The sequence below is a fragment of the Mirounga angustirostris genome, unplaced genomic scaffold (genome assembly GCF_029215605.1).
Source record: "Mirounga angustirostris isolate CCGP_5_RB_7025 unplaced genomic scaffold, mMirAng1.0.hap1 SCAF_4, whole genome shotgun sequence".
NCBI classification, from domain to species: domain Eukaryota; kingdom Metazoa; phylum Chordata; class Mammalia; order Carnivora; family Phocidae; genus Mirounga; species Mirounga angustirostris.
In genome coordinates this window covers 154887898-154915527 of record NW_026991712.1, presented here as the reverse complement: position 1 = coordinate 154915527, position 27630 = coordinate 154887898, and the positions used below count along the sequence as shown (strand labels likewise).

The 27630-nt window shown below is 37.0% G+C and overlaps 1 protein-coding gene across 2 annotated transcripts in view; it reads right to left on the bottom strand.

The window, feature by feature from the left end:
* The window catches only part of ZSWIM5 (zinc finger SWIM-type containing 5), a 202483-nt gene that overhangs the window by 173315 nt on the left and 1538 nt on the right, over window positions 1-27630 (bottom strand). The gene's annotated exons all lie outside the window — the stretch shown is intronic.

The window sequence follows — 27630 nt, the reverse complement described above, 5'->3', positions numbered from 1 at the left end:
GTCCCACATCGGGCTCCCGGCTCAGCGGGGAGCCTGCTTCTCCCTCTGATCCTCTCCTCTCTCATGCTGTTTCTCACTCGCTCGCTCTCTAATAAATAAATAAATAAATAAATAAAATCTTTAAAAAAAAAAGATGTGATATAATATAGAAGGCAAGATTGTGTGTTATTAAAGGCAATAAAGATTTGTCACGCACTATACAAAATCTATGCCTGAACTTCCTTGTTAAGGGACAGCAAAGGAAACATAATTTCAGTATATACTGTCTTCATTTAACTGATTTTCCCCCCTTCTCAATCACTCTTTGGACTTAAACTGCTCATTTTATTTTTCGCTATATATAATTGAATATAGCATAATGATTGATATCTTAAACCCAGGCACCAGACTGCCTAGGTTCTAACCTCAGCTCCACCACTTAACCAGCTACGGGAACCTACATGAGTTGCTTACATGGGCATTATATCCTCATCTGTGAAATTGGGATAATACCAGTACAACCTCAAAAGATTGTTTTAAGAGTTAAATTAAGGGGCAGCTGGGTGGCTCAGTTGGTCAAGCGTCTGACTCTTGATTTTGGCTCAGGTCATGATCTCAGGGTCATAAGATCAAGCCCCGAATGGGGCTCCACACGCTGGTTGTAAAGCCTGCTTAAGATTCTCTCTCTCCCCCTCTCTCTCTGACCCCGCCCCCGCCTCTGCTCACGTTCTCTCTCTTAAAAAAAAAGAGTTAAATTAACTTAAAACGTCTTAAAGACGCAGCACAGTAAATGTTCACTATGTATTAGCTATTAATATTGTTGTTGTTGCCACAGTTATGCAAAAAAGTGAGATTACATTAAATGCCAATATTCACAAAGCTTTAAAAATTAGAAAACTGGGGTGCCTGGGTGACTCAGTCATGCGTCCGACTCTTGATTTCAGCTCAGGTCATAATCTCAGGGTCATGAGATTGAGCCCCGTGTCAGGCTCCATGCTGGATGTGGAGCCTGCTTAGGATTCTGTCTCTCCCTCTCCCTCTGCCCTTCCCCCCAGCTCACATTCTCTTACGAACACTCTCTCTCTCTCTAGAGGGGGGGAAAAAAAATATATATATATGTAAATTAGAAAACTACAAGTTCATACAACCAGGAAAGGCATAATCATTTTTAAAAACTTAAAATTTAGGGCACCCCAGTTAAGCATCTGCCTTCAGCTCAGGTCATGATCCTGGGTCCTGGGATCAAATCCCACGTCCCTGATTGGTGGGGAGACTATTTCTCCCTCTTCCTTTGCTGCTCCCCCTGCTTGTGCTTGTTCTCTCTCTCTGTCAAATAAATAAATAAAATCTTTTAAAAAAATTTAGCTTATAATTTGAATAAGAAATAACCAACTATTACTTAAAATGAATGAGTTCGTACTGTTGATAATTTAACATTTAGAATGAACATGAAGTAAAACTAAAACATTAAAAAGTGATTCTCATTCAAATAACTTTGGAGATTTGAAATATAAGCTAAGAAACAAAAAATATTCTTTTTTTTAATTGAAGTATAGTTGACATATAATGTTACATTAGTTTCAGGTGTACAACACAGTAATTTGACAAGTCTATACATCATGCTATGCTTAGCACAAGTGTAGCTGCCATCTGTCCCCATACAATGCTATTGCAATACCTCTGGCTATATTCCCTATGCTGTATCTTTTATCTCCGTGAACACCAAAAACTATTCCCTTAAACACCTCAAAGTAAATAGGTAATGGGGAAGCACTTACTATTAAATAAAATTCATAAAGAATTATCATATTTCTTTCTTTTTATTTTGAAACAATCTCACGCTTGCATAGAAGTTGCCAAGTACATTTCAAATAATTTTTTGGAGGAACACTTTTTTTTCCAGCTTTATTGAAGTATGATTGACAAATAAAAACTGTATATATTTAGGTTGTACAATGTGATTTTTTAAGATGTACAATGATTTAATATATATACATTGTGAAATGCTTGCCATTATCAAGTTAATTAACATATTCATCACTCATATAATTTCCATTTGTGTGCATGTATGTGTACATATGCACATGTGAGTGGTAAGAACACTTAAGATCTACTCTCTTAGCAAATTTCAAGTATACATACAGTATTATAAACTATAATCACTATGTTATACATTAGATCCTAACAATTTATTCATCTTATAACTGAAAATTTGTTACCCTTCCAACCAGCATCTCCCCTTTCCCCCACTCCCTGGCAATCACAATTTTATTCTATGGTTCCAGAAGTCCAATTTTTTAGATTCTCAAATAATTTTTTATGGGTCATTTGAGAGTAAGTTGCCGGGCTCCAACAGTCCCTTTTAGATTGCTACCCCCTGGTGCTGCCTCTTTCCCTGCTTCCCTGTCTCACTTCCTTTTCTCTCTTGCTTTCCCCTGGTTTGGACTGAATTTTTCAGGAAGGGAAGACAGAAGAGAGAAGAGATTAGTTAAGAGTTCAGGGACTAGAGAGAAGACGACAGAGGAAGAACAAGCATCATTCTATGAGATCTTACAATTAGTTATTTTGTTAAATTATGATTCCTTATGGTCCCAAAATCTACTCAGAAAATAAAGAATAAAGAATGCAGAAAAATAATAGGAAAGAAGAAAAGAATATGATACTGAAAAAGAAAAAAATTTTTTCTTAAAATATACTGAATCTTTGTTATTTTATGCTTTCAACCATTAAGAGTTGTCATAGATTATAACAAAAGTATGAACTACAGCCAATCCCCTTTTTTCATCTTGTAATTGAAAAAACCACATCAAACACGGGAAATTTAAGGTACTTAAGTTCACAGGCTATGCAGAGTAGCAAAAGCAATAGAATAATTCCTATAATCCTACAATCCCTAAACCCAACCTGTATAGAAACAAACTGAGGGTTCTAGAGGGGAGGAGGGTGGGGGGCTGGGTTAGCCTGGTGATGGGTATTAAAGAGGGCACGTACTGCATGAAGCACTGGGTGTTATATGCAAACAATGAATCATGGAACACTACATCAAAACTAATGATGTAATGTATGGTGTTTAACATAACATAGCAAAAAAAAGCAAAAATATAAATAAATCATATACAAAAAATAATGGTTAAAATTAGAGAGGAATATGTAAAATATACTTTTAATAGCAAAACATTTCCCAGTTCTGAATCTTGTTAAATGAGAGCCAAGAGGATACTCTTTGTCCTTTCTATATGGCAAAGCCAGGGAGATTGAGCAATCAGTTGCCACTTGATACCAAATGGCAACCACCTCTGTAACATACCATTATATTACCTCTCCCTCATTCCCTGTCTCACTCTCTTTTCTCTCACTCTTGCTTCCCTAGAACTGCATTTCCTAATAACATAATAGCACATTAAAAAGCATTTCCGGATTCACTGAAAAGCAGGAAAGCTCCCTTAGTCCAATACATTCTATGGAACTAACAACACTGAGTTTTGTGACCTGCAAAAGTAAGGACCACAGGTTCCAGATTGGAAAGGAAGAAAAAAAATGATCTCTATTGACAGAACTAATAAATGAGTTCAACGAGGTTAGAGGCATAAGATCAATATAAAAATCAATTATATTTAAACACACTAGCAATGAACAATCTAGAAATGAAATCAAGAAAACAATTCCATTGGGGCACCTGGGTGGTTCAGTCAGTTAAGCGTCTGTCTTTGGCTCAGGTCATGATCCTGGGGTCCTGGAATCGAGCCCTGCATTAGGCTCCCTGCCCAGTGGGGAGCCTGCTTCTCCTCCCTCTGCCTCCCCCACCCCTGCTAATGTGCTCTCTCTCTCAAATAAATAAAAATTCTTAAAAAAAAAAAAAAGAATTCCATTTATAAGAGCATAAAAAAGAATAAAACACTTAGGAGTAAATTCAACCAAGAAAGTATGGGATTCGTACTCTTCTGAGTACAAAACATTTTTGAAAGAAGTTAAAGAGGATCCAATAAATGGGAAAGGATCCCATGTTCACGAATCAGAAGACTAGACTGTTAAAATGGTATGGTAGACAGAATAATGGCCTCCACTCAAATATGTCCATGTCCTAATCCCCAGAATTTGGCAAAAGGGACTCTGCAGATGTGATTAAATTAAGGTTCTTAAAATGTGCCAATTATCAGGGCACCTGAGTGGCTCAGTCGTTCAAGCGTCTGCCTTCAGCTCAGGTCATGATCCCAGTATCCTGGGATCCAGCGGTGCCCCCCAACCCCTACCCCCACTCATAGGGCTCCCTGCTTAGCGGGGAGTCTGCTTCTCCCTCCCCCCTGCTCTTGTGTGTGCACATACTTGTGTGCTCTCTCTCTCTCTCTCTTTCCCCCTCCCTCCCTTCCTCTCAAATAAATAAATAAAATCTTCTTTTTTTTAATGTGCAGATTATCTGAGTGGGCCCCATGTAATCACAGGGTCCTTACAACAGGGAGGCAAGAGGCTTAAAGTCAGAGACAGAAATGTGACAATGGAAGCAGAGGTTGCAGTGATATGCTATGAAAATGGAGGAAAGAGCCATGAGCCAAGGAATGTAGGTGGCTTCTAGAAGCTAGAAAAAGGCATATGAAGAGATTTTCCCCTAGAGCCTCCAGATGGAACATAGCTATGCCAACACCTTTTTTTTTAATTGAAGTATAATTAACATAAAATGCTATATTAGTTTCAGGTGTACAACATACTGATTCAACAATTCTATACATTACTCAAAGTTCACCACACTAAATATAGTCACCTTCTGTCACTGTATAACATTATTGCAATATTACTATGTTCCCTATGCTATAATTTTCATCTCCATGATTTATTTATTTTATAACTGGAAGCTTGTAACTCTTAATCCCCTTTATCGTTTTGCCCATCCACCCACCCACCTCCCCTCTGGCAACCACCAGTTTGTTCTCTGCATTTAAGAGTCTGTTTGGTATGTTGTTTGTTTTGTTTTTTAGATTCTACATATAAGTGAAATCATTTGGTATTTTTCTTTGTCTGACTTATTTCACTTAACATAATATCCTCTAGGTCCATCCATGTTGTTGCAAAAGGCAAGATTACACTTTTTATGGATGAATAATATTCCATTGTATGTATTTACCACATCCTTTTTATCCATTTATCTATCAATGGACACTTGACTAACATCTTGATTTTTGCCCAACAAGACCAATTTCAGATTTCTAACCTCCACAACTATAAAATATTAAAATTGTGTTGTTTTAAGCCACTAAGCTTGTGGTATTTGTTAAGCAGCAACAGAAAACTAATACAAATGACAATACCCACCTATACAAATAGATCTACAGATTCAATGCAATCCCTATCAAAATCCCAGCTTACTTTTTTGCAAAAATCGACAAGCTGATCCTAATATTCATATGAAAACTTAACGGAACCAGAACAGTCAAAAACAATCTTGAAAAACATGAACAACAGTAACCAAAACAGTATGGTACTGCATAAAAATAGACCAATGGAACTGAATCAAGAAGCCAGAAATAAACCCATTCATATACAGTCAACTAATATTTGACAAGGGAGCCAAGAATACTCAATGGGGAAAGGATAATCTCTTTAATAATGGTGTTGGGAAAACTGGATATCCACATGCAAAAGAAAAATTGGATGCCTATCTTATACCACTCACAAAAATTAACTCAAAATGGATTAAAGAAATTATACCTAAGACCCAAAACCACAAAACTCCTAGATGAAAATACAGAGAGGGGCACCTGGGTGTTTCAGTCAGTTAAGCATCTGACTCTTGATCTCAGCTCAGGTCTTGATCTGAGGGTCCTAAGTTCAAGCCCCACAATGGGCTCCACACCAGGCATAGAGCCAAAGCATGATCTTTTGGATACCAAAAAGCACAAACAACAAAAGCAAAAATAAACAAGTGAAACTAAAATGTTCTGCACAGCAAAAGAAAATCAACAAAATGAAAAGGCAACCTATAGAACAAGAGAGAATATTTGCAAACTATATATCAGATAAGGGGTTATATCCAAAATATATAAGGATCTCATACAACTGAATAGCAGAAAAACAACCCAGTTTTTAAAAAATGGAGAGAGGACATGAATAGACATTTTTCCAATTAAGACATACAAATGACCAGCAAGTACATGAAAAGGTGCTCAATTTCATCAGGGAAATGTAAATCGAAATCACAGTGAGATATCATCTCACATCTGTTAGAATGGCTATTATCAAGGGGCGCCTGGGTGGCTCAGTCGGTTAAGTGGCTGCCTTCAGCTCAGGTCATGATCTTAGGGTCCTGGGATTGAGCCCTGCGTCAGGCTCCTTGCTCAGTAAGGAGCCTGCTTCTCCCTCTTGTCTCTCCCTCATGCTTGCTTTCTCTCTCTCCCAAATAAATAAATATAATCTTTAAAAAAATTTTTTAAATGGCTATTATTTTATAAAAAGAGAAAGAGAGATAACAAATGCTATCAAGGATATGGATAAAAAAGGAAACTCTGGTGCACTAATGGTAGGAATGTATATTAGTACAGCCACTATGAAAACAGTATGAAGGTTCCTCAAAAAATTAGAAACTGAACTACCATATGACCCAGCAATCCCACTTCTGGAACTCAAAGGAGTGAAATCACTATCTAAAAGAAGTATCTGCACTCCCATGTTCACTGCAGCATTTTACAATAGCCAAGACATGGAAACAACCTAAGTGTCTATCGAGGTTATGAATGGATAAAGAAAATGTGGTCTGTGTACATATATACAAAAGAATATTATTCAGTCATAAATAAAGGAAATCCTACCATTTGTGACAACATGGGCCATGAGGGCATTATGCTAGGTAAAATAAGTCACACAGAAAAAGACAAATACTGTATGATCTCACTTTTTTTTTAAGTTTATTTCTTTTTTTTTTTAAGTAACCTCTACACCTAATGTGGGGCTCAAACTTACAACCCTGAGATCAAGAGTCACATGCTCTTCTGACTGAGCCAGCCAGGCACCCCTATGTGATCTCACTTTTATGTGGAATCTAAAAACAGCACACTCATAGAGCAAACTCACAGAGATTACTTAAAAACAAAATCTTTATTTTTTTAAAGATTTTATTTATTTATTTATTTATTTATTTATTTATTTATTTATTTATTTATTTGACAGAGAAAGAGAGAGAGAGCACACACAAGCAGGGGAAGAGGGAGAAGGAGAAGCAGACTCCCCGCCGAGCAGGGAGCCCGATGCCGGGCTTAATCCCAGGACCCCGGGATCACCACCCGAGCTGAAGGCAGATGTTCAACCGACTGAACCACCCGGGCACCTCCAAAATACAATCTTTAAATAAGATAAATAAAAAATAAAAACCTCAAACTCATAGAAACAGAAAACAGAATGGTGGTTGCCAAGGGCTCAGGTGGGGGACATGGGGAAATCAGCCAAAGGCTACAAACTTTCAGTTATAAGATGAATACGTTCCAGGAATTTAATGTACATCATGATGATTATAGTTAAAAATATTGTACTGTATATTTGAAAGTTGTTATAATAGTACAGCTTTAATGTTCTCACCATAACAATAACAAAATGTTAATTGTGTGAAGTGAAGAATGTGTTAACTAACTCTATCAGGGTAAACACTTTGTATCAAATCATCACATTGTACACCTTAAACTTGCACTATGTTATATGTCAATTATCTCAGTAAAACTGCAAAAAGAAAAAGAACAGAGTAGGAAACTCAAACTTCACAATTTCAAAACTTACTATGGAGCAACAGTAATCAAGGCAGTGTAGTACTGGCATAAGGACAAAAACATAGATCAATGGAATTGAACTGAGAGTCCGGAAATAAGCCCATCTACAGTCAACTAATTTTCAACAGGCATGCCAAAACCATACAATGGAGAAAGAATAGTCATTTATACAAATGATCCTGGGACAACTGGATAGCCACACCCAAAAAGAATGAAGTTCAAGACCTGACACCATATATAAAAATCAACTCAAAATGGAGCTAAAATTATAAAACTCTTCAAAGAAAAATAGGAGTAAATCTTCATGACCTGTGTTAGGCAATGGTTTCTTAGACATGCTAGGAGTCTGCTAGTCCCTCTCCCGGTCCCTCTGCTCCACCCCCTGCTCATGCTTTCTCTCTTTCTCTCACTCTCAAATAAATAAAATCTTTAAAAATAAAATAAAATAAAAATGGGCAAAGAATCTAAATAGTCATTTCCCCAAAGAAGATATACAAATGACCAATAAGCACATATAAATGTGCTCAACATCATTAGTCATCAGGGAAATGAAAAGTAAATCAAAACCAACCACAATGAAATACTGCTTCACCTCCACTTGGATAGCAATAATAAAAAAGATACAATAATAACAAGAGTTGGCAAGGATGTAGAGAAGCTAGAACCCTCATACATTGCTGGTGGGATTGCAAAATGGTACACTACTTAGAAAAATAGTTCAGCAGTTCCTCAAAAAGTTAAACATACAGTTATCGTATGACCCAACAATTCTATTCCCAAAAGAAATGAAAACATATGTCCACACAAAAGCTTATACATGAATGTTCATGGAACCATTATTCATAACAAAAAGGGAAACACAAAAATATAACAACTGGGGCACTTGGCTGACTCAGCGCAGCATGTGCCTCTTGATCTCGAGGTTGTAAGTTTGAGCCCTGCGTTGGATGTAGAGATTACTTAAAAATAAAATCTTCAGGAAAAAAAAAGTATAACAACTAGTGAATAGATAAGCAGAATGTAGTATATTCATATGATGGAGTATTATTTGGCCATAAAAAGAAATTAAATACTGATCCATGCTACAATACATATGAACCTTGAAAACCTTAAGCTGAGTGAAAGAAGCCAGTCACAAAAGACTACATACTGTATGATTCTATTTATATGATATGTCCACAATAGGCACAGAGACAGAAAGTAGTATTTGCTTAGGGCTGGGGGCGGGGGTGGGGATTGGAAAGTGATACTAAAGGGTACAGGGTTTCTTCTGAGATGATGAAAGTATTCTAAAATTGACTGGTGATGGCAGCCTACATCTGAAAATATACTAAAAACCATTTAATTTAATTTTACACTTTAAATGGGTGAGTTGTGGGGCACCTGGGTGGCTCAGTGTCTGCCTTTGGCTCAGGTCATGATCCCAAGGTCTTGGGACTGAGTCCCGCATCGGGCTCTCTGCTCAGTGGAGAGCCTGCTTCTCACTCTCCCTCTGCCTGTCACTCTGCCTACTTGTGCTCTATTTCTCTGTCAAATAAATAAATAAAATCTTTAAAAAAAAATAAAATAAATGGGTGAGTCATGTGGTATGTGAATTATATCTTACTAAAAGTGTGACAATAATCTCAGGAAACAAACTGAGGGTTGCTGGAGTGGGGGGTGGGGTGGGAGGGATGGGCTGACTGGGTGATAGACACTGGGGAGGGTATGTGCTCTGGTAAGCGCTGTGAATTGTGCAAGACTGTTGAATCTCAGATCTGTACCTATGAAACAAATAATGCAATATATGTTAAGGAAAAAAAAGAAGAAGATAGCAGGAGGGGAAGAATGAAGGGGGAAAATCGGAGGGGTAGACAAACCATGAGAGATGATGGACTCTGAAAAACAAATTGAGGGTTCTAGAGGGGAGGGGGGGAGGATGGGTCAGCCTGGTGATGGGTATTAAAGAGGGCACGTTCTGCATGGAGCACTGGGTGTTATGCACAAACAATGAATCATGGAACACTACATCTAAAACTAATGATGTAATGTATGGGGATTAACATAACAATAAAAAATTGGGAAAAAAAAGTGTGACAAAAAAAGAAAGAAAGCCTGCTGTGAGAGCCCCCAAATCCAAAATAATGAGTCTCTTCAGGGACACTGCTGACACTCTTGTCTTCAAGGCCTCATGAGGCAGCCATGGGCTCAAAGCTTCCTTACTAAGGTTAGCAATGCTACTTGTTATTTACTTGTTGCCTTCCTTATCACAAGTTAGCAATGTGAACTTGTCTTGATGGTTCGCTAAAAATGGCATATTTATCACAAGGCTATAAAACTGCAGTAAATTATACTCCAACTCATTCACAATTTTTCAATTCTAACCTCTAAGTGAATAGGTAATGGGGAGTATGTGCTAGAAAACCACTCACTACTAAATAAAGTTCTAAATAAAACTATGCTAAAATACTAGAAATAAAAACTTAAGATTTTGGTTGTGTGAGTTCTTTTGTTGCTAATTATCCTGACAATATATTAATAATAGGTGCAAGGGACAACACAAGAGGTGACAATCTATAAACCTCTGCAATTAGCACCCTGATAACATATCAAAGAAACATTAATAAAGCAAATTCAACGTAACATTTGATCTTAAACCAAAATAACAGACCTGATTTTAATCACATAATGTGCTACCTTAGCAATATATGGTATTTATGAAATAAAATAGAGTCACCAACACAAAGAAAAGTAACATAAAGGAATAGATGACATTTCGCATCCAGGCTATCACTGGGGTATCTCTTGGTATTTCCCTACCCAATTTTGAGAGTAAATGAACAAGTACAGTGGCCAAGGCCTAAAAAGGGCATGGTAACTATGGTAATTAGGCTCAGATTCCTCAGTCATGATAGTCACCCATCTCGTAAGCCATCTAGACAAGTGGAGATATTGGCTAAGAATTTAGAATGGAGATTAAAGGGAGACAGTATCAGTTGTGATCTAGGGACTAGGTGTAGTAGCAGAGGTTGTAATTAATTAGTCCATTCATCTTACTATTGTTGAGTCCTCAGAAAAAGAAACCAAACAGAACGCCGAGAAGTTGTTCCCACGTGGTATGAATTTACTACATGAAATGAATCCAAGAAGCACAAGGAGTGCAGTGACCAGATACTCCCTTCAAGACCAAGGCATTTATTCCTCTAACTGCCTGGAGAGTTCCTCCAACTCCAGGATGCTAGCAGCTCACAGCTAAGTCCTCCTCAATAAACTGCCCTCGACCAAAGGATCAGGAATTAAGTTCTCTGAAAGCAGCCACTGAGATGGAGTTTAAGATGCACAATACTTAAGAGAAATCGATACCTATGAAGGAAAGGCAGCAGAAGCAGGACTGAGAAGTCAAACTACAATGCAGGCCTGACAATCAGGTACAGCTCTCTTTGGAGCAAGTACTGCCTGTCAAGGAGCTCCACGTTAGGCAAAAATAACTGGACTTTTTTACCCAACCTTGTTCAGCCATTTGCAAGCTACCCCTAGAAAATTGTGATCTTAGGTAAAGCAGCTCTCTGTAGCTGAGGCAGACCTGAACCAGGTGACAGTTGGAAACCACCTGCTGAAAGCACTTCCCGAAGCTGGAAAGGGAAGCTATGTAGTTTCATCTCCATCTCTACCACAGAAACTGACCCACCCAAGGTTATGCCCCCTCCCCTCAGGTCAGCCCACATCTAATTCCAAATAACTCTTAAATATCATACTAGCTCCAGAGTTCCCAAAAGGATTGACTAAAGTCTCTGAGGCAACTCAATCAGTTCAATCTCTCTGCCCTTCAAATCTTGCACCCCTTACTCCATTACAAGTGTTGTTCTTCAATAAACCTTCTATAAGCCAATCTCCATCTCAGAGTCTGCTTCCCAGGAAATATAATCTAAAAAACCCAATTCCATAGAAAGATTCAATAAAGAAGTAGCTATGGCCTATTCTGTTCAGTAACCTCATAGGCTATTACTTTATTTCAGCAAGTGCAAATCATTAAACTTCAGCTGTCTATGGCACAATGTCAAGCCATCATTCTATTGAAACAAACAAAAAAGTAACTTATACAGCAGCATTTAGTAAATAGTAGAAAAAGATGAATATGTCAGAGATGCCAAAACTGAAATATTTAACTAGTAGAAGTAGCAATAGTAGAGCTGTGTTAGCCTTTAAGAAAATAAAGTAACTATTCTATTCATAATCTGAAAATGGGTAGAATAAAAAAAGTTATTGAATCACATTCACCCAGGATGTGAGGGCGATCTGGCTGCGACATCCGTTCGCCAGGATTGAATCACATTCACCCACATTATATACATCAGGGCTCAAAGGCAATAGAAGAATTAATTGAGGAATTTTTATCAAATAAAGCAGATTCTTCTACATAAATAATTAATGATTCCTGAACTTACTTGAGTCATGGATCCCTTTGAGTATCCAATGAAAGTTACAAGCTGTCTTCTTTGAAAAATGTCCATATCCAGGGGTGTGTGGGTGGCTCAGTCAGTTAAGCTTCCGACTCTTGATTTTGGCTCAGGTCATGATCTGAGGGTCGTGGGATCAAGCCCTGCTTTGGGCTCCGCACTCAGTGGGGAGTCTGCTTGATATTCTTTCTCTCCTTCTCCATCTGCCCTTCTACCCCCACACACTCTCTAAAATAAATACATTTTTTAAAAAGATTTTATTTATTTGTGAGAGAGACACAGGGTGGGGCACAAGCAGGGGGAGTGGCAGGCAGAGCAAGAAGCAGGCTCCCCTCTGAGCAAGAAGCCCAATGCGGGGGCTCCATCCCAGGACCCTGGGAACATGACCTGAGCGGAAGGCAGACACTTAACTGACTGAGCCACCCAGGTGTCCCAAATAAATATATCTTAAAAAAAAAAAAAATTCCATATCCATTTGTAAAATCTGAAAATAATTTCAGGAATTCATGGATCCCTGAAAGCTATTTATAGATGCCAGGTTAAGAACCCCTGACCTAAATTAGGTTTATAAAAGTAAGATGACATTTCTCTAAATCATGTTAACTTAAAAGGTTAAAAATGCTTAACAAAAAAAATGCAACTGAAAAAATTATATTATCTGTTACTTATTTTAATTATATTATTATACAAGAAATACATTAATAGGTTGTCATCATAAAATGATTCAAGCAATACAGATTAAATTTCTTCTTGGTCACCACTCATTCCCCTTCCTCTTCACAGACATTACTTATCAGTTCTGTTCAAATCCTTTTAAATTTTTCAAGGCTTTTTCAAAAACTTATGTACCTACTAAAATGTAGAGAATTATTTTGGGTAAATATGTTAAGAACTAGCATTTAAAAACAACAGAGGGGATGCCTGGGTGGCTCAATCCTTAAACGTTCTGTTGATTTCGACTCAGGTTATGATCTCAGAGTCGTGGGACTGAGCCCTACATCGGGCTCTGCACTCAGCGGGGAGGATGCTTGAGATTCTCTTTCCCCCTCCCTTTGCCCCTCCCCCACTTTCAAATAAATGAATAAATCTTTAAAAAAAATAAAAAATAATTTTAAAAAACAACAAAGGATACTAGTGATTTTCCTAACATCAGCAAATTGTAGTAACTGCTGAGCTTAACAATTTTTCATGTAACTCTTTTCTGAATCCAGTCTATCAGTTTAATTCGATTTGACCCACAAGTTCCAAATCTGATTTGGAACAAGCTATTGTATAAGTCAATCAATTCAACCAACACTACTAAGCACATTCTATGTAAATCACTGTATTAAATGCTATGGAGCAATGATTCCCAAACATTTAAACCTGGACAGCTTATCAAAAATAGAGATTTCTAAATCCCATTCCAATCTTAGTTAACTAGAATTTCCAAGGGTGGAAGCACAGAATCTGTATTTTACCAAAACTCCTCAAGTGACTTGAGTAAAGTGTAAAACAGCCAGTGCTGAAAATCACTATTATGAAAGTCATAGGAGGCGCCTGGGTGGCTCAGTCAGTTAAGCAACCCACTCTTGATTTGACTCAGGTCATGATCTCAGGGTTGTAAGATTGAGCCCCACAACGGGCTCTGCACTCAGTGTGGAGTCTACTTGAGATTCTCCCTCTCCTTCTCCTTCTACCCATCCCCTGACTAATGCGTGTGTGCTCTCTCAATAAATAAATAGACAGAAAAATCTTAAAAAAAAAAAAAAAGGAAGTCGTAGAAATGAAGAGGATAATGCTCGCAATTCACTTCCACAGAGACCTCTTAAAAGGTCATTTATGAAACCTACTAGGTATGGTGCTAGATGCTGAATATATTGCAGGATACAGTCCTTGCCCTGGAAGAAGGGACGATAATACCTGTAACAATTAAAACACAAACTGAAAATGGAAAGTGTTGTCTGTCCCCTCACTAACATGTATGCTCCATGAAAGCAGGAACTTTGTTTTATTCACTGCCATGTCTCCAAAGACTAGACCAGAGCCTAGAACATAATAGGTACTCAAGCAATTGCTGATCAATGCATAGGACTAAAGTGGAAGGAAAGTTTAATTTCAACTAAGTAGATAAGGAAATGGCACTTTTTAGAATAGAGGTACAGAGTCTGCTTCTCCCTCTCCCTCTGTCCCTCACCCCCGCTCATGCTCTCTTTCTCTGCTCTCTCTCAATACATAAAATCTTTAAAAAAAAAAAGAAGAAGAAGAAGAAGAAGGAGAAGAGAGGTACAGACTATTAAGAGGCAGGGAAGGAGAAAAGAAAGAGAACTAAGATTCACAATACCCCTAAAATGTGTAAGAAATTCCAAGCTGACTTTGAATACATTAACACATTTAACTCTGATATAAATTTTCTGAGATAGTATTATGTCTCCATTTTATGGATAAAGAAATTGAAGCACAAAGAGGTTAAGTAACTTGTCATCCAAGGTTATACACCTGAAAAGCAGCAGAATGCCTTCAAGGTTCATCCATGTTGTAGTATGTATCAGGATTTTCTTCCTTTTTTAAGGCTAAATAATATTCCATCCTATGTCTATACCACATTTTGTTTATCCATTAATCTGTCGATGGACACTTGGGTTACTTCCACCTTTGGCTATTGAGACTAATGCTGCTGTTAAACATGAGTGTACAAATATCTACTCAAGTTCCTGCATTTGATTCTTTTGATATATACCCAGAAGTGGAATTGCTGGATCATATGGTAATTTCATGTTTAATTTTTTAAGAAACAGTCATATGACTTTCTACAGCATCTGTACTACTTTATACTGCTACTAGTGATGCACAAGGGTTCCATTTCTCCATATTCTCACTAACACTTGTTATTTTCTGTGTATTTTTTTTTTTATATGTGCCATCCTAATGGGTATGAAGGGATGTCCCTTGTGGCTCTCATTTGCATTTCCCTAATGATTAGTGATGTTAAGCATCTCCTCATGGGCTTATGGGCCATTTGCTTACCTTCTTTGGAGAAGTATTTTTTTTTTTAAGATTTTATTTATTTATTTGACAGAGAGAGACACAGCGAGAGAGGGAACACAAGCAGGGGGAGTGGGAGAGGGAGAAGCAGGCTTCCCGCCAAGCAGGGAGCCCGATGTGGGACTCGATCCCAGGACCCTGGGACCATGACCTGAGCCAAAGGCAGTTGCTTAACACTGAGCCACCCAGGCACCCTGGAGAAGTATTTATTCAACTCCTTTGCCCATTTTTTTAATCAGGTTATTTGTTTTCGTTGTTGAGTTGTAGGAGTTCTTAATAAATTCTGGACACTAATCTTTTACCAGACATGTTGATTTTCAGTGGCTAGTAGAGTAACCATTTAGAAATGTCTAACAGGCAAATATACATGCTGATCTTGAATTCCAGAGGGAGAAACAACATAGATTTAAAAGTTATATTATTTGCACAATGACATTTATAAAGTGCTTCCACAAATATTAGTTTATTTAAAATCTCACCAAAATCCTGACACTTTTACAGATGAGAAAACTAAGGCAGATCTCCTGACTTCAAATCCCAACACTATTATTTGGAAGTGCTTCACAGAGGCAAAAAGAAGCTGGCCAAGCATATTGAGTTGTGGGCCCCTCCCCAATCCTCCAAACAGCTCAAATTTTCTGCTGCAAAAACTGGAATACCATCTAAGATTTCATTTGAAAATGAGTAGAGCTGCTTTAAACAAAATTTAAGCCACTACATTGTATGATGCTATCTTGTGTTCATAAAATAGTAATTAAAGCTATAGAAATAATTAAGATTGCTAAATTAGAAAGCTTGGGGCAGGGCGCCTGGGTGGTTCAGTCAGCTACGCATCTGCTTTCAGCTCAGGTCATGATCCCAGGGTCCTGGGTTTGAGTCCCACATGGGGCTCCCTGCTCAGCACGGAGCCTGCTTCCCCCAGCCCCCCACTTGTACTCTTTCTCTCAAATAAATAAATAAAATCTTAAAAAAAAAAAGCAAGCTTGGGGCAAAAAGGTACAAGAGGTACAAGTGGTATAAGAGAAAAAAGCGGTATAAGAGTGGTATAAGAGAAGGGTGCCTGGGTGGCTCAGTCATTAGGCGTCTGCCTTCGGCTCGGGTTGTGGTCCCAGGGTCCTGGAATCGAGCCCCGCATCGGGCTCCCTGCTCCGCGGGAAGCCTGCTTCTCCCTCTCCCACTCCCCCTGCTTGCCTGCTTGTGTTCCCTCTCTCACTGGGTCTCTCTGTCAAATAAATAAATATAATCTTTAAAAAAAAAAAAAAAGGGCGCCTGGGTGGCTCAGTTGGTTAAGCGACTGCCTTCGGCTCAGGTCATGGTCCCAGGGTCCTGGGATCGAGTCCTACATCGGGCTCCCGGCTCAGCAGGAGGCCTGCTTCTCCCTCTCCCACTCCCCCTGCTTGTGTTCCTGCTCTCGCTGTCTCTGTCAAATAAATAAATAAAATCTTTAAAAAAAAAAAAAGAGTGGTATAAGAGAAAAAAGAAGGAAGGCAGAAAGAAAGCCAGAATGGTGAAGTAAAACTAAAATCTAAGAAGTATTTCAAGAGGAAGATGCAGTAGACTACAGAAAATTCTATACAGAGATCGTGAAGGATGAAGACTGGAAAAAGGATACTGTGTTTGGCAATCATGAGATCACTGGTGACCTTTTGGAGATCAATTTTAATATAGTGAATGAAAGCACAAGTCAAATTAAAAAGACTTCAGAGATAGAATGTTGAAGAAGGAAAGGTAACAAATACAGAATGCTTTCAGTAATTGTAGTATATTAATAATAGCAAATATTTACATAGCACCTAATAAGTGCTAGGCCCTATTCTAAATTAATTAATTAATTAATTTATTAATTTATCCTGAGGGACACCTGGGTAGCTCAGTCGGTTAAGTGTCTGTCGGACTCTTGATTTCAGCTCAGGTCAGGATCTCAGGGTTGTGAGATCGAGCCCCACCTCAGGCTCAGCCCTGGGCATGGAGGCTACTTAAGATCCTCTCTCTCCCTCTGCCCCTGCCCGCTCCCCTCACCCTCTCCCTTGCTCCCACACTACACGCTCTCTCTCACTCTCTCTTTAAAAAAAAAAAAAGATAATTTATCCTCAAAACAATGGTTGGTATCATCATTCTGTCCATCTACAGGTGATGAAACAGACATAGCTAGGAGCCAGAATTCTGAGGCTACCTTCTACACAGTCCCTGCATATATGTGATAATATATAATATTGTTATATTATATAATATATATCCTATATCATATTAGGTAATATATATAATAATATATATGGTAGATATATGCAAATATATATGGTAGCAAAGAATATAATAACATAATATTGACTGAGAAAAAAAATTAGCAAGATTATTTTTTTGCAATAGGGAACCATAACATGAGAAAGAATTCTATATTGCTAACATCAACATGTATACGTGATGCTTGCCAGTCAAGTCAGTTTATCAGGTGTTGACAGGCTGGCTTTTCCTGAATGTATTAATACTGCAGGCTTCCATTCAATAAAACCATGAATGAATAGGGAAAAAAACATAATTATCTCCAAGGCTTTCAAAGACATAATACATTTCCCTGTTGCTTACAGACCACTGATAATGAAAGGATAGACCAAAATCCATTTTGCTGATTGGCTCTATCATATATCTATACCTAAAGGAAGCAATATTAAAAAAAAAAAAAACACAAAGGAAAAAAGGAGATTATATGAAGATGACAAAGCTATTCTAAAGGCAGAAATCTGTAAAATTTACTTTGAGAAAAAAGGATTAACAGCTGGTAATATTTCTGTCATCTTCCTGTCTGCCAGTGTTACTCCTCTGGCTCACTATGGACTAGAGTATTACAGGACATAGAAATGTCAATACAGAAGAAATTTCGTGAAGGGTTAATCTAACTTATAAGCAATAAATGGTGCTTTCAAACTTTATTGTAATATTAGACATAATTTCAATGTTTCTTATAATTGGAATTATATCAAAATAGAGCAATACATCCAGCTGTCCCCATTTCTTCAGTTAATCACTTCCTACTCTTTGCCTCCATAGTTACTACCTCTATTATTACAAAACACTGTTAAATGCCATTTTACATGTGTATCCTACACTAAACTATGTACTCCTTAAATATAGAAATTATGTTCTATTTGGCACAAAACATTAAAAAATGTTAAATATAAGTTTCACAAATGAATAAGTGAACAAACATGAAGAAAATTATACATTGGCATTACATTTAGACAAGTGTCTTTTGATGGTTGATAATGACAAAGACTTTATATACTTTTGCATAAGACCTTTCCAAAACACAGGCACACATTCTTTAAGTGGTAAGAGAATAATTTTCCTTGAAATCCATTAATAAACCTAAAGATTGGTAAAACAGAATAGATTGAAGTAGAAAATAAAGATGACATGGTCCATAGCATTTGTGTAATAAGTATTACATAATGCTTTGATTGCCTACAATAAGTTTAAAAACACTGATAACACTAATAATCATTTTTCTATAGCAGTGTTTTTCAACCTTGACTGTACATAAAACTATCTAGGAACTTTTTTAAAATTCTGAAGTTCAGTTCTAATTCTCAATTAATTTGGGGCGAGTCCTGGATGGACATTGCCTTTAAAAAATCTCCCCAGGTCATTTTTTTTTTTTTTAAGATTTTATTTATTTATTTGACAGAGAGAGACACAGCGAGAGAGGGAACACAACAGGGGGAGTGGGAGAGGGAGAAGCAGGCCTCCTGCAGAGCAGGGAGCCCGATGCAGGGCTCAATTCCAGGATCCTGGGATCGTGACCTGAGCCGAAGCAGACGCTTAATGACTGAGCCACCCAGGCACCCCTGATTTTTTTTTAAGATTTTATTTATTCATTTGAGAGAGAGACAGAGAGCACAAGCAGAGGGAGAGGCAGAGGGGAAGGGAGAAGCAGACTCCCTGCTGAGCTGGGAGCCTGACATGGGGCTCGATCCCAGGACCTGGAGATCATGACCTGAGTCGAAGGCAGATGCATAGCCATCCAGGCGCCCCTCCCCAGGTGATTTTAATGTGAAACCGAGGTTGAAACCCACTATTCTTTCCTTTAAAATCAAATTTTTGAAGTATAATTTATATTCAATAAAATTTACCAATTTTAAGTGTATGAAATTAGTAAGTTTTGACAAGTAAGTACAGTCATGTAACTGCTACCACGATGGTGATATAGAACATTTCCATCACCCAAAAAGCTTTCCTCATACCCCACTACCCTGTGCCCTAGCAACTACTGACTTACTTTCTGTCACTATAGCCTTGGGCCTTCTAAAATTTCATATACATGAAACTGTGTTGTATGTACTCTTTTTGGTCTAGCTTCTTTTATTTAGCATAATGTTTTTTTAAAATTTTTTTATTTTTTAAAGATTTTATTTATTTATTTGAGAGAGAGAGAGAGAGAGCACTGAACTGGAAGGAGAGGGAGAAGCAGGGTCCCCGTAAGCAGGGAGCCCAATATAGGGCTAAATCCTGGGACCCTGGGATCATGACCTGAGCCAAATGCAGATGCTTAACTGACTGAGCCACCTAGGCGCCCCTAGAATAATGCTTTTTAGATTCATCCATGCTTCTAGGCTATCAATAGTCTGTTCTTTTTTATTGCTGAATAGCATTCCATTGTTTGGGTATACAATTTATCTATTTACTCGGCCCTTGGGATGTTTCCAGTTTAGGACTACTCTGAATAAAGCTGCCCTGAATATTCAAGTCTTTTTATGAACAGATGTTTTCATTTCTCTAAGTAAATACCCAGGAATCGGGTTGCTGAATCTTATGATTAAGTATATGATTAACTTTATAAGAAATTGTTTTTCAAAGTGACTATCATTTTGCATCCCTACGAACAAGGTAAGACAGTTCTTAGTTGCTCCACATCCTTGCCAGCACTGATACTGGCAGTCTTTTATTTTTAGCTATTTTGTGTGTGTGTGTGTGAGTGAGTAGCAGTAGTAGTAGTAGTAGTAGTAGTAGTAGTAGTAGTAGTAGTATCTCCTTAGGTTATACTTTGCATTTCCCTAAGGACTAAATGATAATAAGTATACAAACAACTGTTCTTAAAGCAAGAAAAGCAGGGGCACCTGGGTGGCTCAGTCGTTAAGCGTCTGCCTTCGGCTCAGGTCATGATCTCCAGGTCCTGGGATCGAGCCCCATGTCAGGCTCCCAGCTCAGCAGGGAGTCTGCTTCTCCCTTCCCCTCTGCCTCTCCCTCTGCTTGTGCTCTCTGTCTCTCTCTCAAATGAATAAATAAAATCTTTAAAAAAAAATCAGGGGTGCCTGGGTGGCTCAGTCGTTAAGCGTCTGCTTCAGCTCAGGTCATGATCCCAGGGTCCTGGGATCGAGTCCCACATCGGGCTCCCTGCTTGGCAGGAAGCCTGCTTCTCCCTCTCCCACTCCCCCTGCTTGTGTTCCCTCTCTCGCTGTGTCTCTCTCTGTCAAATAAATAAATAAAATCTTTTAATTAAAAAAAAAAGCAAGAAAAGCAGAGGGGTTAATGGTATTTCATCTTTTGATTTAATAGTCTATTTTTAAAGAAGGTAACAAAGTTATACTGCCCTGCATACCACATTCATCACTCCATTATAATGGGAAACAAGCAAATGACCAAAAAACATATACACATAAAACTTTAAAAATAGGTTTCAGAGAATCTCTTAGAGTCAAGTACCCACTCAGTTTATAACCCCTCACCTACATAAAATGGCAACATAATGTAGCCCTTAGATGCTTAGCCTTTAGTGTCCAACTTGGGTTTATATTCTAAGGTAGGAAAATACAAAATATTTTGGAATGAGGTCCACTAAAAACAGGTAAACGGTTACTTATTAAGCCTTACACAAAACAAGTGATATTCAATGAATGAGGGGCACCTGGGTGGCTCAGTCAGTTAAGTATGGGACTCTGATGTGGCTCAGGTCATGATCTTGGGGTCGTGGGATAGAGCCCCAAATCAGGATCCACCCAGCGCAGAGTCTGCTTGGGATTCTGTCTCTCCCTCTCCTTCTGTCCCTCCCTCCATTCTCGCACACACACTCTCTCTCTAAATTAATAAAATCTTTAAAAAATATATTCAATGAATGAATCAAGAACTAGTTAATAAGATTCAAGGGTGTTTTTTTTTAATCTATGTAATGTTTTAAAAATCAGAAACATCCAGAAATTACAAATTGCCAGTGTATCTCCTAGGCTCCCATTACATATAAATCAATGAAGAGATACGTCCATACTACATAAATATAAAAAAGTTATATAACAATTTATTCATTTATTCAATAAACATTTACTAAACACCAACTTATAGCATATCACATTATACATTCTAAAAGGGCAATTTTTTTTAATACTGAAAACCAAAAATTAATCAGTTGGCTACATATAATCATGAAAAGTATCGGAGTAATTTAGCATATGATAATACAATGCTAAAGATAATATTAAAATGAGTGTGATTTCCCCGGCATACTAGTTCAATGATAGGCTAAAAGTGGCCAAGAAGCATGCTGTCTGTATCAGGAAAGAACTAAGCCTATAAATAAACTACAAGGTAGAAAATTCATGTAAAAGTGATCTGGTATGGAAAGGGACACCTGGGTGGCTCAGTCACTTAAGTGTCTGCCTTCAGCTCAGGTCATGATCCCAGGGTTCTGGGATCAAGTCCCGCATCGGGCTCCTTGATCAGCGGGGAACCTGCTTCTCCCTCTGCCTGTCGCTACCCCTGCTTGTGCTCTCTCTCTCTCTAATGAATAAATAAAATCTTAAAAAAAAAAAGTTATCTGGAATGGACTGTAGTCTATTTCCAATATCAAACACTAATTCTAAACCATATTAACTTGGGGTCTGGAAACAGGTTAAGACAAGGTTCATATGCTTTCAGGTTTACCTATTTCCAAAGACAAGTTATAAAGGATATGCATAAAAAAAAAATCCCACAGTGATCTGTTCATCCATGCATGTATACCCTGAGTGCACAATCATCATTTTTTATAAAAAATGACAGGTTTAACCTTTAAATAACCAACTACTTGACAAAAAAATTCCACATGTACTAAAAATATTAAATAATATCAATCATGCAAATTGATTCAATTAAATTGAAATAATGCTTACCTAATAAAATGAATGTGGTGATTTCTAATTTAAGCCATAGCCAATGGAGAAAAGTTTAAAATCCACATGAAACTCTGTTACACAACAAGAAATAAGTATGAGAAGCTGTTATGAATTGAATTGTGTCCCTCTAAAAATGGTATGCTGAAGTTCCTAACCCCCAATACCTCAGAATGTGACCTTAGTTGGAAATAGGGTCATTGCACATGTAATTAGTTAAAATGAGGTCATACTGGAGTAGGGTGGGCCCCTAATCCAATATGACTGCTATCCTTATAAAATGGCCATGTGAAGACAGAGACACATAGGAAGAATGCCATGTGAAAACAAAGGCAGAAATTAGAGTTCCGTGCCAAGGAATGCCAGCAAACCCCTGGAAGCTAGAAAAAGCAAGGAAGGATTCCCCTATAGGTTTCAGAGGGAGCATGGCCCTGCCATATCTTGATTTCAGACTTCCGGCCTCCAGAATTGGGAACCAATAAATCTGTGCTGTTTTAAGCCACCCAGTTTGTGGCACTTTGTTACAGCAGCCATAGGAAACTAATAAAGCATTTTCAGTATCTCTCTTGTACAGTCATTAATTTACAGGCATTATTAATGCCTTGATTTTAAAAAATTATTTTCTAAGGTATAATATAGTAAACTTGACTTTTTGGGTATAGTTCTATATATTTTAACACATTTATATATGTTCATATAACCATCACCATAATAGAACACTGACAGTTAACATCTTAATTTTTAATAGCCACTGTTGAAACAAAAGAAATGAAATTGTTTCACATAGGCATAAATAAATTTCTAGCCCTTTCACTTCAAAATTTAGAGTTTTTACTAACACTTCAATAATATATTTTTTAATTCCTAAAATAGAGATGTCTAAAATAAAATCCACTATCTTTAGTTTATTAATTATCTTTCCAATCTAAAGCTCTAATCACTGAATTCTACTCCTGAAATCAATATTGCACTGTATGTTAATTAACTAGAATTTAAAAAAAATTTTTTTTAAATCTAAAGCTCTAACTTTGAGAAAATCACCTTTAATAAGAATTCATCTAAAGCTTTCATTTGAAGGAAATGGTAAGTCACCATTCTTCACACAAAACAGCCAACATAGAAGATACACACATGTAACATTCATACTACTTCATGTTATCAGTTTATTAATATGCACAAGTATGAAGTTTCCCCATATCTTCTAATACCACATGAATACTAAAAATTCAGGCTTCACTGGGGGGCGCCTGGGTGGCTCAGTCAGTTAAGCGGCTGCCTTCAGCTTAGGTCATGATCCTGGGGTCCTGGGATCGAGCCCCATGTCCGGTTCCCTGCTCAGCAGAGAGCCTGCTTCTCCCTCTCCCTCTGCCTGCCACTCTGCCTACTTGTGCTCTCTATCTCTCTGTCAAATAAATAAATAAAATCTTAAAAAAAAAAAAATTCAGGCTTCACTCTTTTTTTTTTAAGTTTTATAACACTGAGAAGTCTGTTCTTAATCTTAGCTATTCAACAAACATTAACTATTAAGATGTTTGTGTGATGTGTTGAGGGAGAGGTAGAAGGAGAGAACTCATTGCTTAAATAAAGGAATGTGATTTTAAAACTTGGTAAGTTTCTACTCTAAAAAATTTTACCACGTATCCTTAAAGGGATGCAGCTACCTTTTGTGCTAGAACAGCTTAAATGTAAATTCATCTTTCCCCACATGAATTTTATTATGATTTTATAACTATTCTAACTTACACACAATGCTATAAAACTTTTTAGGTGAGGATATCTTTTGTTCCCCCCAAAAATACAGATCAAAACAAATTATATATAAAAATCAACAACCGTAATACTTGTCACAATGCACTTCACAAAAGTTGTACTATAGAAAAATTTCGTAGTTTATTGATAATGTACAAGTACTCATAATTATAAACTTATTACTTGATATCTAAGCTATGAATAACTTCCTGAAATGGATCTTTTAATTATTATTGTCTTTGTAATTATACTTTTCCATGTAAGGTAGTACATAGCATTGTGGCTCTAGTCTTGAAAACTATCCAAGGACAAATTATACTTACTAGAAAATGTACAGACTAAAAATATGGGGTTATGTTGAAGTCAACTGTCATAATCTATGAAAATTTCTGGATACATATGTAAATTATAACATATGAATATATATAATATACATAAGATATATATAATAACATATAGGAATTTATATAATTAAGATATACCAGCATAGAAGGACCCTGAATGCTCTTACCTAATTTTTTAAAATCTAAATATCCAAATAAATATTTCTGCATTTAAGAGAAAAAAACTGTTAATGTTTAAAAAAACACAATTGCATTTATTTTTAACAGCATTTGTGAGATTTAATAGACATAAAAATGTACTGAACAAAAGGAATTGAACAGCAAAAGGAATTAGTATAAGGTGAATATCTTACAACTACAACCTAGGTTCAGTGAGAGAGCATTGTCAGACCATCCAAAGACCCCTGGGTACTTCCTCTTAGTCATGTTAATGCTTCTTTCCCCTGAATCAATCCACAGATAAATTAATTTAAAATATGATGAATTGCAAAAAAAGGTTCAACATCTTAAAACTATTAGTAAATTATAATCATCCCATTCTTATGCCATCTGCAGACTCCTAAATAAGTATTTTTTTCCAAAGTTTATACTATTGCTAATTTCCATGGACTTCTTAAACAGGTTAAAAATGCAAATACCTAAAACATATGAACACTATTACCTTCATAATACTGAGAGATCAGACTGTAAGTCTTTCACACAGCTTTAAATTTACAGATGTCCATGAAAAGACTAATTTACAATTTTCCCTTTTTAAAAGGAACAATACTTCTGATTCAGTACTGTTTTGTAGAAGAAATGTATCCTTTGAGCATTTCAGCCTATGGCTCTCCATTTGTTTACATCAAGCTGGGAAAGTTTCAGTTCTGATTCAAAATCTGATGTTTTCTACAGAGTACTTGCTTTTCAACAAGTCCATGACTTCCCATTACTGGATTCTATGTGGAAAGTAATCAGAAGTTACTAAACGTAATATACCTACTCTTTGTACGAGTCTTTTTGTTATTATCTATTTTCTTTCAAAGTTTTTGTTTTGTGTTACGCTGTTTTCTTCATTTTTAAAAATTTACTTATTTTTATTTTGAGGTCTTTTTGTTTTCTCCATTTAAATCTCCTTATGAATCCCTTCCTTAAAAGAATATTATTATAAAAATACCTTAACCTCGGGGCGCCTGGGTGGCTCAGTCAGTTAAGCGGCTGCCCTCGGCTCAGGTCATGATCCTGGGGTCCTGGGATCGAGCCCCACGTCTGGCTCCCTGCTCAGCGGAGAGCCTGCTTCTCCCTCTCCCTCTGCCTGCCACTCTGACTACTTGTGCTTTCTCTCTATCTCTCTGTCAAATAAATAAATAAAATCTTAAAAAAAAAAAAATACCTTAACCTCCTTTCCTTTCTAAACCATCAACCTTCAGTAACTTCCCAATTCTGAGGTTATAACTATGGCTTACCAACAGCAAGGAAATATGTAGCATTTTTAAATTAGCACCACTGAATGGGGTGCCTGGGTGGCTCAGTCGTTAAGCGTCTGCCTTCGGCTCAGGTCATGATCCCAGAGTCCTGGGATTGAGCCCCGCATCGAGCCCCGCATTGAGCCCCGCATCGAGCCCCGCATCGGGCTCCCTGCTCAGCGGGAAGCCTGCTTCTCCCTCTCCCACTCCCCCTGCTTGTGTTCCCTCTCTCGCTGTGTCTCTCTCTGTCAAATAAATAAATAAAATCTTAATAAATAAATAAATAAATAAATAAATAAATAAATAAATAAATAAATTAGCACCACTGAATAATTAAATTGAGTTTGAAGTTATAAACTGAAAAACATGATTACTATCTTCCTATATACAAATCATTTCCTCACTCATCTCTTGGCAATACTTTTATAAAACCTATCATCTAAATTAAGGCACATACTCACATTTTAAGTTTAAGAGATGAGAGATGAGTCTTAATTTCACATAATAAAAGGTGATTCATGCCAAGATACAGAACTCAAAATGCTACAGAATGGAATATCCTTCTCTTTCACACTCATTAGCATAAATTAAGGTAAGAAAAATAAAGATTACACAGCTCTTGGTTCTCAAATAGCATTACCTAAAAATAAGTAATTCACTCTCCTACCTTCATCTATGAAATCCACAGTAAGAATCAGAAAATGTGCTTATGTGTCTTTTCTCCAGATCCCAAAACTATCATTTAAGAGCTAATTACCCCAATAAGCATGACGACTATCATATCAAGAAAGAAAAATGTCTGATTTAAACATTACCTGCATCACCCATAAAATCTGATTTCATTTGGAATCTGACATTATAGTCACTCACAAAATATATATCTCTTTAAAACTCTGTGTCCCTCATTTGCTCCAAGTTTGAAAATTCTTTCAAATCCATCCCTTACTATAAAATGACCACTTAAATTGATGCTTTTCAATCTAAAATATTTTAAACAATAATCTTAAAAGTTAACTGATCTAAACTCATACAAATAAAGTTTACAGACTAATAGAGAAATGCCTACACTCACTTTTCATGTTTTCAATATTTCAGTACTCAAGCTGTACACTTTAATTATCTGATTATTCAACTCATTCTTTCAAAAATACAAATGCACAAAGGACTAGCTAGACTTTTCCAAATAAAACTTTCTCAATCCACTGTCACTGTATTCTGACACAGTATAAATTTAGATAAATTTACATTTCACATTTGCAAAAGAAATTGTGATACACTGTTGTTTTAAAAAGAAACAGAAGATTCAATGATCCTCAATAACCAGAAGTAGATTACTTTACATGAAACACCACAATGCACCACTCTTCAAAAGAAAAAAAAATTCAAATATATTAGTTTTACCTGGGGAAAGAGAGCTAGATGTTTGGCATGCCTGTGTATGTGTTCAGGGCTTGTTTAATTCGAAAAACCACCTTTCTCCAATTCCTTTCAAAAATCAGTATTTTTTCAATAAATATGAGCATATACTGTACAATAAAATGCATAATGCTCACGTCCAGAATGCTACAATAAACCCGAATAGAAAAAAAAAAAATCAGTGTTTTAATTTTCCACACAGCAATTCAATGTTAAACAATGTCATTCCCCCCCCCTTTCTCCCTAACCATTCCACATATCAGGTCTACTCCTGTATTTGTGTATTTAGTAAGATTAACAAATTGACTAGAAGATCCAGAGGAGTAAGAGAAAAAGAAATCATTTTTCACTTTCCC